The 12,483-nt window shown below is 42.2% G+C and overlaps 1 long non-coding RNA gene across 2 annotated transcripts in view; it reads right to left on the bottom strand.

Annotated features, from left to right (window-relative positions):
• The window catches only part of LOC139828542 (uncharacterized), an 85,253-nt gene extending 73,119 nt beyond the window's left edge, over positions 1-12,134 (bottom strand). For both annotated transcript variants that reach the window (XR_011740270.1, XR_011740269.1), the window contains exon 1: positions 11,933-12,134. This is a non-coding gene — a long non-coding RNA (uncharacterized lncRNA). The remainder of the gene's footprint in view (positions 1-11,932) is intronic.
• Between the last annotated feature and the right edge of the window lie 349 nt (positions 12,135-12,483).

Here is a 12,483-nt window from a genome sequence, read left to right as displayed (position 1 = left end):
CTGGATCTGGCTCAGTATTAAAGAAGGGAAAGATTTATCCGATTTTGGCTTTAACTTCCTCTGCCTGCATAAGATTTCTCAACTCTAAGAAGGGCCAGCTCAGCAGTGAAATACAATAAAATGCCTAATTCAAATGCTAACATTGCTAACGCACTAGGAGAACATCAGCTAAAGCAGTCTGCTACAGTTCCATATATATTCATCCTCATCTTTGGGAGACAGGGTGCAGGGGGGCTTCAATTACAGAATAAAACAAGCCCTTGCTGCCCTTTGCCTGCGTTTCATCTCTTGCCTCTCTCTAAAGATTTAATTTATCCTGCTAATATAGCTTAAAAACATGACTGTAATAAGGCAGTGTTTTCCTCCAACTAAAATTCATTTTAAAAACAACTCTCTATATGTAAAGTCTAGCAAGATTTATTTTTCTATTATAAATGAAAGTTCACTCTTGGCAGATAATGAGGGAGAAATGGGTTAGTGTAAAGCAAAGATATATTCTTCCCTTGACTTGTTTTGTCCAGTCATCTTTCCTCCATTTGCCAGAAATTACAAAGCAATCGAGTTCAAAGGCACCACACATTGTGAGTCAGAGACTGACGTTCCAGTATATTTACCTTGGGTCTACTTGCACACTGGTTACAGCGAGTGCTGTGGTTCCACACCAGAGACAGGCATGGCTGCGCTTCTGCTAGGAACCTTCCAGCACCTGATGAAACAGGAATTCCCTACTGGGTGGGACTCCCTAAAACCCTGCGTGTTAGGAAGAAAACACTTTCCTATTGACATAAAAGATTCCTCATTAGTACTGTGCATTGTTAAAACAGCACCGCAGGACCTGGGGCCAGGCTCCAGGCTGGCGTGCATATGAATCACAAGCAATCTCAGAGACAGCGCCGCCATGGCGGGTGCAAGCGGGGACCTGAGCTGCCGTGCTCCAGCTGGCTGTTCCTGCCTCGTCCACCTCAACCTCAGCTCCAGGGATCATCTTAACTGCTGCCACAGCCTGGGGTAGCGGCGGGGCAGCATAGTGTGCCGGCGTGCAATTAAAGAGACTAACAATGTGCCTCACCCTGATGCTCCCCACCCTTGGCACGTACTTCTGCTGTTTCGGTTTGAGCCAAACCTTGCACTTCTCTAACCCTGCAGTGAACCTGCTCGAAGCACTACACTGGCAGAAAGCTCACCCTTACCAAATGAACAAACAAAAACTCGATCAGGTTTCTGCCAGATTTCCTCCCTCCACTGCTGCAGCTGAGTGCCGGTGCTGTGGCAGCCAGCCAAGGGACAAGGAGAGCAACACACCAGTCATTATTCAGTCACATTTTGATAGCACTCACCATCATATCAGCTTGGTTAAAGTGTCAAACCACATCCTGACCAGACAGACATTCTACAGAGTCTGTCATAGCCCTAATGCAGGGATGGACGAGCATAGCCTTGACCAACATTGAGTGGTGCTCTTGAGCAAGGCTTCCAACAGAAAAGGTGCTCTTAAAAGACTTTCAACTCCAGAGGTGGTTAAAGCTGGCAGATGAGTTCTGTACTCTCTAAGCAGGAGGGAAAAACAAGACCCTTCAATAAGAAAAAGGGTTAGAACAGAAAAGACATACAAGACAACAGATGCTATGGCAAGGCCACTTTGGAAGGCTGTCAGATTTGGAATTTTTACAATTTTATTGGTGTCCCAGTGGTTATTTGAGAGAAACAAGAGAAGACACAGATGTGGAGGATCAGTAGCCACACGGGCACCCCCAGGGCAGCACAAAACTGGCTGAGAAAGTGAACATGGAAGCTAAGAGCAGAAAACTACTCATTTGGAACACAAGACATTGCCTTTAGTTTTGGTCAACAAACAGAGCCACAGGAGATATACACACCTGATGTGCATGCAGAATCCTCCCCTTCTCCATTTAGCAGGCATCCCTAGGTCAGGAGCTCTCTCTGGGCTAATTGCTTGAGCCTGAAATGGCAACACTGGTGTAGGGGAGACTGTTTCCACTTATAACCCTGCACATTCCCCAGGCTGTAACAAGCACAGATTCCGCAGGCAGAATCTGACCTTTCAAGAGGATGTCTCACTGCAGCAGAGGGCAGCCAAAGTCACTGCTTTCTCTGCTTGCCATCTAAGGAAAGTTAAGGCTCTAATTCCATTTTTTTTTGGATGCAAGCAGCTTGTGCTAACTAGCTGCCATTATTTCAAATGGAAAGTGTGGACTCCAGTGGGAGTGGTTAGTAACTTGAGTTGTCCTGTTTCTGACTGGTATCAAGTTGTCATGTGCTAGTGCCTGCAAATGCCATGGACACAAATACAACTTTTGCCAAAACACTGTATTAAACTTTAATTCTTGCATTGTAGCAGTACTAAAACAGAGCTTATCTTTCTCTCTGTGAAAAAAAAAAAAAAAAAAGGAAAAAAAACAGGGTGGCAGAGAGGAATCCTCTGCCTATAAGCTCTCTTTTTTCCAGCCTGGCAGTTTGGTGTGTGAACTACAGTAGCTTTTTGTATTCTTGAAAACTGGCCACTCCCAGCTGATGAGCTCACTGCTGTTTGCGTCCTGAAGAGACATTAGGGCAGAAACTCAGCAACAGCAAATCAACGTAGCTTCACTGAAGAGAGCAGTGGTGATTTATGCCAGCTACCAGTCTAGATTCATCCTGTTTAAAGACACAGCTCGTTCCAGTAAGAAACCTCACTCAGCTTACAGGCAAGGGATGAAGCAGCATTTAACTGGTGGGGGGGAAACCACAGACATTTCCAAATGTAAAGAATTCACTGGTTACACAAATACATTAGTCCTAAGAATTTTTCAGGAGAAGTCACACAGGCCAGGGAAGCATTTGATTGCTTCTCAGAGGGAGTGTAAAAATGCACGCCCAGGCACAGCAGCGAAGGCAGAGCGCCTCGGACAGCCAAATGCCTTCTGGAGCTCATTAGCCCTGCTAGAGTGAGCAGGCAGGGTGGAGTGACTGCAGATTTCTATATCCTCTGAAGAGGTGCAGCGCATTTTCCCCCACAGGAGAAACAGAACATGTGGAAATAGACCCTCCTCTCATCAGCCGTCTGCTGCCACTTCCCTTCCCTCTGGCAGGCACACCTTGTTATCAGCTCCACTGCCCCCTTGCCAAAGCACAAATGCTGCAGTCTGTGCAGATGCCATGAAGCACACAACATAACATCTTGGGGAAAAAATATGCTCATTTCTGTTGTTCAGCTGCCATTAACTGTATGTGCTCATTGTGCTCTAAGAATCCTTTCTTGGATCAACTGTCCCATTACTGCAAGTATCAGTAGGACTATAACATACTCTATCATTCTTGGCTACATTTGAGTTTCTTTTTGTATTCATTTGGTTGGTGCAGCTTTTCCCCACAGAATCCAGAAGGCCACAGTTAGTTCTCATAATTTTACTCAATACCATTATTACGATTTCTAGCTGGTTTAGGACAGCAAAAACTTGTTCGTTTTTATTTTCCCCCTCTCTCTCTTACAGATGCAGCCATTGGTTTAAATATGCTACTACTCACAGTTGACAGCTGTGTAGGTTTCTTTTCCAGTACTCTAGACATTACAGTTTGCCACTCCTACTGCCCAGCTATTAGGCACCAAAGCACATTAAAAAAACCACAGAGAAATAAAGACTGTCAAATAATCCAGTTTTTATATATAAAGTTCAGAAGAACATTAACTGCAAAGCCATGTCACTTAATTCTGGTTCAGAAAAGGTCATATTCATACCTGGGCAACAATGCGTTTAATATCACTACACTGCGCAAGGACTTTGTGGACCTGCACCACAAGGTAACGTGCGCCTGCCATGCTGTTGCAGGGAAATGCAGTGACACACTGTCAGGCAGTCATGGCAAACCTAACACCTTGAAAAATTATTTTCTTCAGCAAGTAGTTTGCCATTATGTAGGGCATGTAACTATATTTATGCAGTCCTAAAATTACATTCGGCCCTTTGAAGGCAACCGCGAGGCTGATGTGGCCACCAGTAAAAATGAGTTTGACACCCCTGATGCAGACAGTTGGACCTTTGAAGGTCCCTTCCAAACCAAACCATTCTATGATTCTCTATGATTCTATTCACCTGGATTTTAAAAATCCATTTTGGCATTTGTCTAGTTAGTAGGAGTAGTTGAAATATTCTGTAGCAAAAAGAGTTACTATGTGGTACTGTTCTTTAACTGAAGGGAGAGTAAATATTTAGTCAAGGTGGGAGGTGGCAATAAAAAAAAACCCAAAACCCAATTCACACATTCTTGAAGTGTTTTGTCTTGAAACATTTTATTTGGTAGTAATTTAGAAATTATTCAAGTCTGACACATAAAAACTAAAGTTATTCCATAATATAAACTATCTTGGGAGGGCAGGTGGGAATAGAGGATATCATCACATCTTTGAAAGACACAGCTTATCATTCCAAATTAGAATGAAAACACAAAATTAAAAAAAAAAAAAAAAAAAAAAGAGAATTTTCTCAGAGTAACGATTTTTGTCTCCTGACTGATAATTAGCTTTTAAGGTCTCTGCATTTTTTGCTCCGTGGCTGATCTGCTGAATGGCCTTGTACAAGTCACTTATCCTCTTTATGCCTCAGAGCACATACAGCTGAAAGAGATATACAGTAGCTATAACCATATGTCATTATGCCAGTGCAATGCAGCTTGTCAACCCAAGTATTATCTTATTCTACCTACATAGAATACATCCATGTAGATTTTGCTTACCTAGACAAGTCTACCATTTGCAATTTGTAATAAATTGGGTAAGGAACATTTACTGTAACCGGTCAAAGTTTAGAGGAATAACCCTTTGCTGCCTCCCCCAAACAGCAATCATCATCTTTCCCTCCCTACATCTCCCGTGACTGGGTACTGGAACGAGAGCTGTACATGTGCTGCTACAGGCAACGGGTAATTGTTTTCAAATACATGAGGTACTGCTTTCGGCTTCATAGGATGTTGTGATCTCCTGCTGCAAGCCAGCAAGAAAATTCAATACCTGTTTTTATGCTGTAGCGAAGAGATGTGATTGAAATGGCTAACATGGTCCAAAAGGAACAGCCACTTCCTAGCAGGGCAGGGTGCTCAAGTACATGGGCAGCAGCACTGGGTGGAGGGCCCTAAGCAGCAAGACCTAGTAAATAATGTTTCCAGGTGTATTATTTTCAGCTGCCTCTGAGATTGTGAAGTTGCTGCAGCTCTAGTCACAGCAGGAAACACGTACCCTCTAGTTAGGATGATTCCCTTCCGGGGAAGCTGTAGGCTTAGATGAGCTTTCCCGCTTGACTGAAGACCTTTCCTGCTAACTGAAGATCTATGTATGTGTCATCAATTGCGCCACCCTGGAAGCACTTCATCTATTAACAGCAGAGCATTAGGGGATATTACTGTACGAAAATGCAAAGTCAGAAAGATTACATTAAGCATACATTGGGATACCTGACATTAACTACAGCATGTTTACACAGTGTATCTTCCCACAGCTTGCCTGCTTTAAATGCCTTTGCTGAAGTGGCAGGTTTCCATTCCACAGCTACCTGATAGAGATGCGAACAGGAAGAGACTCTTGAAGCTGCAGCTCTGTGCAAGCCATATGTTACTTGTAGATGCAGAAGACTTACCTATTGAAATTCAGAGCAGCTGTGTTCAATGATAAAATGATAACTAGTATCAGCTCTTTCTCCTGGGAGCTGAGCCACCATCATCTGTATAAGGGAAAAACGGTGAACTGAACAGAATGTCATAGTCAGCCAGAGGAAGGACACAGAATCCCAGGAACTAGTTCTGTTCGCAATATTTATTCAATTCAGCTCAGGAGGTAAGGAATCCTTAAAGGACTTGCATGGTCCACAAAATCAGACTTATTCTAGTACCTCCTCAGCACTTTCTTCACTCCATGTGCATAGAAAGCTCCCTTTTAAAGTTGCCATTCAGACTGGAAGCACTTTTATAACCCTCTCCCCTCCAGTTTCAGTCCCAGCTCATCACCCTCTATTTAACCAGCAGCTTATCCTCTGTAGCTGTATGAGCAGCCAACAAAGGTCTTACTGCTTTTCTTCTGCTACTCTTTATTACAGTTGGAGGTGAAAAGTGAGATGACACATCAAAAGATTCTGGCCTGGGTTTCAAATCTCTCAATGTTCAGGGTGTTTTTGATTTGCTGGTTTTGAATTCAGACCACTTTAAAAAGTCAGTCGCCAATAGCTCGTTTCAGATCTGGATCTCAAGTTCCCTCACCCAAACTCCAAGTATGTTTGGATACATGGTCCTTATCCATTTTATTGCAAATCAGCTCTAACATGCTACACCTCACCATGATGACAGGTCTCTGGTAGCATTTGATAGTGACTTTCAGTATTTGCCCCTGCTTTGCTCTCTGAGTTGCTGCTGCCCTCTCCACTGTGGCAACAAGAGGGTGTTGTGTGGGCCAGCTGACCACTTTATGCTGGGCTGCATGTGCTCCACAACTGATCCATCTTCTCTAGAGTGATACTGTTTCCATTAAGGATTCAAATCCATTAGTGGAAAGAGGCTGGGGACATAATGCATCTTCAATGTGTTTCTTGTGAACACTTATTTCCCTCCCCCACCTTGTAATTGTTCAATTTACTTTAATTAAGCCCTGAAACAAATCCAGGCAGGCTTACTCAGCAAGTGTGACTGGTGTTCCCAGCCTGAATTGTCTCACCAGTAGAGCTACTATCATCCACCCTAGTGGGCCTGTACGCCAGTCTTCTGCCATTGAGGGAGATAGCCTGACATGGGCTGCCAGGGTTGGATGAGAAAGCAAGAAACTCCTTTTTCATGACACTATACGCACAGGCACCTTAAGGCTGTCCTCTCCCCTCTGAGAGTTCTTATGATTTCTTTATTTCTGTTCCCCTTGGGCGTGAGTCCAGATCTGGGCAGCAAGAGGGCGGAATGAGTCCTCATTCTTTCTCCCTGCTTTGGGCACAGTAGTCTGCACCATCCCAATATGCATAGCAGCGCCAAGCAGTTTTCTCCAAGATCTACACTTTCCTGCTGTGGGAGGTCTCTGCTGCTCTCCACACACTGTAAGCTCCAGATCTGAAGTGGCTCTCAGTCTATGCCTAGAGAGCTCTAAGTCACTATCAACAGGCTTTTGATCAGGGCTTAATCAACTGCAAAACTAAATTATTGGAAATGAAAGATTTTCCCCACTTGCTGTATTTTTCGAGTCCCTAACACAAACATAAAGGCTTCAAAATATGCAGCTAGGGATGGAGGGCCACAGTGGGCACAAGAGCATTCCTACAAATCTATTATAAATGCAGGGCTGTTGCTCTTCTCCTGTTAAGAGGTCAGACTCATAACCCTTGCTTCATTTAAATATGTATTGTTGCTACAGCACTTCTAGATGACAACCTAGGCTTTCCCCAAATGACATTACCACTCTGACCAAAATGTGAAGGTGTCACACAATCCTCTGCATCTCTTTATACAATGATATTTGGCATTGATTAATTTTGGATGAAAGTTGATGTGGCCGGAAACCTTGCTTCATTTGTTAGTCAGTGCCTACTGAGTAGTAACTGATGACTGGGCCCAATGATGGTTTTCCTCAGGAATGTGGAAACCAACTGACCCAAGGTCTGTGTAGTCCTTGGAATTCACCAAGGCAGCAGCCAGCAATAGGCACATGCTGGAAACGCTACCAGTGCCCCCCAGCACTGCTCCAGTTGCTAGCTCTTAGCAATTCTTATGTTTGAAGACCATTCAAGTATCCTAATGATGTCATTTTTGGGCTAGAGTTTCCTAATATTTTGCAGCTGTCATCATGAAGAGCAACAACTGCTCCTCTAGTTCATACCCTCAGGCTATTCTCCACTCCTACTGTCCTTAGTTTCCTCAAGAGCTAGGAGAAAATTACACTACTTTTTCTACTCTGGAGATTTACATCCCTGGTTTTAATTCATATAACTTCTCTCTCTGAGCTGTCCCGCCTCCTCAGATATTTCTAACCTATGTACCATTTCATTTATTTCCCTCTCCTCCTTGTAAATCATGAATATTTTCTGAAAAATGTCTTGCATGGTCATGTGCCAACACACAACTTGACAATGAAGATTCCATGGCTTTTTGGTTTTCAAAGCAAGCTTTATCACTTCGCTCTGCCAGTATCAAACAAACAAGCAAAGCAAGAAAATCTTCATTTGTGCCTTCTGAGCCACGGTCTAGTACTGTTGTGTGTACAAGTCCCTATCTCTTCAGAGAAGCTGGGGAAAAAAGAGCAAGAGCTGAAGGGACCAAAACGTGCATTTAAAACCAGGGGAGCAATGAAAAGGCCAACAGAGTGAATAGTTAGGACTACTCAGCACAGATCCTGACTCATGTTTGTATTCAACACATATTTAGTGTGTTCTTCAGAAAAAAAAAAAGTATCAGTTTCTAATGGTCTGAGAAAACCTCACTAGATGTGAAATATTATGTTCGCTAGGCCTTTTGTTTTGCAAAATTAGTAATGCTCCGACCTCTTTGCAACACTGAAATCTAAAACCAGAGAAATATCAGGTTTTTACATACTAATGAATTACTTCAGAGGCAGAAGCACAATGCTTCACACAACTGAACAAAGCTGTAACAGCTAGAAGAAACTGAGCATACTTTTGGACTAAGATCTGCAAGAGTAGATTACAATATACATACGGGAACTTTATTTTTTTTTCTTATTTAAAAGCAGTTTCCATGTAGAAGCATTCCTATTTTCTTTTGAGGCACAGCTAATCTGAAAGTGAAATTTAGAGGCCACAGAATAGGAGGGAAGATGGAACACCACTCCCAGACCATAGCTACACAAAAGGAAGAGAAAGAGAAACATGAAACTCAGTGATTGTTTCCTTTCTCTCATTTTGTACTATGGTACTACTCAGGAACAATCATAGCAGACAATGCTGGAGAGAAACATTTTTTTAAAAATTATAAATGTAAGGCACAATTAGGCATCATCCTCATAGTTACAGAACGTAATTACACAAAACAAGGCAACACAAATCTAATACAAATTGTTATATAATCAGTGAAGATGGAAAAGATTAAAGCTGTAAATGAGGCAAAGAGTGAAATAACATGGATTACTAAAGCAATGCACAACCAAAAAAATCCCCAGCCCTCCAAAAAACCACACAGAACTATTTTAGCATCATGTTGCAAAATAAAGTCAAGTTCTATAGTTAGAATTATAGCTCTTGCTTTTGATTTTTTTTTTCTATTTTAGAAAGTACATAGAAGACACTCAAAGTCTTTGGAGAGGACAGAAAAAGAATTCTGGAAATAGTAAATGATCTGACAGTTCAGACACAGAGCAGTTTGGAGGTGGATGTTTCATTTGCTCCTGGAGATACTCTGGATTGTTCAGAAGCAGAAATTTCGTACTTGCACAGAGAGGACACAGCTGATTTTCCATTATTCACTATTAGTGGGCACTGGAGCCATAAGGAAATAAAAGTGTTTTGGTCTGCCAGATCTCAGGCAAGATAACCTCAACTTGAGCGCCCAGAATTGCAAGCTCCTGAAAAAGATCAACAGCCTCACAGCTTCACCTGGCCCTGCAGCTCCCTTTCCTCGCTGGAGTAGCAAGGGCAAGAATGGAACAACATTTCATTACCATGCAGGGTGAGAACACAGGGTGGGGCTCAGCTATGGAATAGAGAGGGAGAGCAGTGCTATGGAATTGTGAAGCCACACACAGTGAGCACAGGATGCAGCATGACCGGCTTTGTTTTCCTTTTAAGAAAGAATCAAATTCTTTTGTAAAGAACATTTGCATCAGCCAGCAGTAATAAACTCACGAAAGGTCTTGATGGCTCACTGACACTGCCCTTATTCCCTTAGACCATGGGGCACGCTGCAGGCCCTCAGATGATAGCAGAACAGATCTGGAGAAAGGCATGTGGGCCAGTATCAGGTTCCAAGGTTGCGATCAGACTCTCAAATCTCAGCCAAATCATGTATGTCCTGCTTTTCAGATCTCACTCAGCCAGAAGACATCCTTGTTCTAGACATCTAGCATCAGTAAAAATAAATATCCTCAGACCTAAAGAATTGTATACTGTCAAATTTTGGCACAGAAAAGGAAAAAAAAAGAAAGGACAAAGGAAAAATCCCACCACAGGTGAGCCTTAGCAACTTGTATTTTAGCCCAGGGGCACAGCAGGTCCCAGTCCTACCCAGATGCCTGTGATAAGAGCAAAGGAGTCAGTTAACTCACAGCAGCTGCCCCAGCCACCCTCACAGCACATGCCAGTTAGTCCCTGCTGCTCACAAAGTCCATGTTAACTCTTTCCTTGTCTACTCATAGTAGGAAAACATTATTTCTTATATGGACTTTTCAGCATGTAATTAAATTACTTTTAGAGAGTTTTATGCAATCAGAGATAGTAAACTCACTAAAATATTGTGGGAGAAGTACCTTAAATTCCAGTCTCTCTACTATTTGTACTTGATCCTAGCCCAGTGAACAGTATCCCATGTTTGCATTAAATATGACCAGCAGTTATGTTTGGATTATCTTATGTCTCTCTTTGCACAAATTACAGAACATATAGCCAACTGTTCATTTACCTGACTATGCTGATAGACGCTGTCAGTCACTGAGAAAGTTTTATTGATTCAGAAGTGGATCTATTAACCCTCATCACAAAGCCTACACACAGAGAAAAAGATACTGAGGCAACTCACAAGCATCCAGGCAGCACAGAAAACAGAGAGCTCTGCTCCAAAAATAGACAGCTCTGAGACACAAATCTGATGTTCCATAGTTCCCAACCCATAAGAACATCAATTGCTAAAGACACTAGCTTTACAAGTTCAGAAAGGGGAATTTTAGTTATGAGAAAGTAAAGGGACACCAAACCAACTGAAATCCTACAGGTACACAGGATTAATTTTACTCTTGCTTGCAACACCAAAGCCTCTGTAAATTGCAGTTCACACAAGGGAAATCCATCTGTGGCATGGCAGAGTGGCTTAAACTGGTGGGCACAGACATCAGGTTAACACATACACCAATGTGCACAGGTGCAGCAGAACTGCTCCATGAACACTGCAGGCTGACGTTTGCAAAAGGTGAGGCTAATACTGAGTTTTGCTAGCTCTAGGAAAGAGCTGTAACTGAATTACAGCAGCTATAAGGCTGGATATCAGTTGAAGATGCAACAACAGTAACGTGCCCCTTGTTCTGCGAGTTTTGGACTCTCTTTTGCACAACCCGTACTTATAGCTCAAGGTCTGGACAGCTGTATCCTCCCAGTGCCCATTCTTACAAATACATCCCCAAGAAGTGACCCGAGACTATCATCAGGATCAATACTATATGATTCAGCAACATACCAGCATTTTTTGATGTCAATATTTCAAATTCCAGCATTATTATTAAAGGCATAAAATCACTGATAAAAGAACAAAGAGGCTTAACTTATTTGTGATTAAAAATTCAGTATTTTAGGTAAGTCTATAGTCAACATTTTTTGTTTTCCACCCACTTGTAGTATCACTTGCTTTACACATCCTACACTGATGGAGCACATAGTGCTTCTGCTGACGTCAGTAAGAATCTCAATAGAGGATAAGAATATACGCAATAAAACTCTACACGTCAGACCTTTGCCTCTCACAGAAGGTGTTCACATCTGTCCCTACTGAAATGCATCCACCTCTTAAGGGGCAAACAGCAACTCTTCAAGACTAAGCGACAGTTTAAAATGAGAAACAAAGAGACTTTGACTTTCTACCACCTTCTGGTTTACTTAGCTCAATTTCTCTCATGCTTGAACAAAATAGGCACATGAAAACATACAGTGTTCCATGATAGGTATCACAGCCAAATGTATCACCAGTCCCACTGAAAGGGCACCAAATAAAACAACTGATAGAGAAGGTTCAATAAGATATGAATCAGATTACTTACAGTCCTAGCAGCCTTCCATCTTCTTCTGCAGCAGAGTGGTCTCCAAATTAAAGATTTTAGCAAAATTTGTTGTTTGAGTTTAAAAAAAGCTGCACAGAACTGTTTAGGATTAACCCCGATCTTCAAGGCTACAGCAACTAAAGAACTCCAGTGCCCTGCCTAACACTACAGGGCTCTGAAGAGCAAATGAGCTGTGTCATCTCTCTCACATGCAGAGTAAACTCACAACATCTGGCTAAGCAATAAGATATTCTCCCACCAGAACCTCATCATGCAAAGCTCTTGTAATTAAGCCAATCTGTTTTACCTCAATACTGCTGTAGCTCAGCCCCACTGTTATAACCCTTTCTTGTTTGCATTCTTTGTGTGGCTCTCATTTATACAATGTAAATATACATTTTTATAGTTGGTCAGTACAGCTATTTTTGAGAAGCAATTGGATCTGTTTCAGATAGCAATAGAAACATGCAAAATGAGCACAGAAGCTGAAAAATTGAAATTAAACATCACAACATACATTAGAAAAGCATCTGCAAGGTTGTAAAACCAAG

Source organism: Patagioenas fasciata, chromosome 8 (genome assembly GCF_037038585.1).
Source record: "Patagioenas fasciata isolate bPatFas1 chromosome 8, bPatFas1.hap1, whole genome shotgun sequence".
Classification (NCBI taxonomy): domain Eukaryota; kingdom Metazoa; phylum Chordata; class Aves; order Columbiformes; family Columbidae; genus Patagioenas; species Patagioenas fasciata.
Note: the sequence above shows the minus strand (reverse complement) of the source record. Positions and strands in the feature narration are given on the sequence as shown.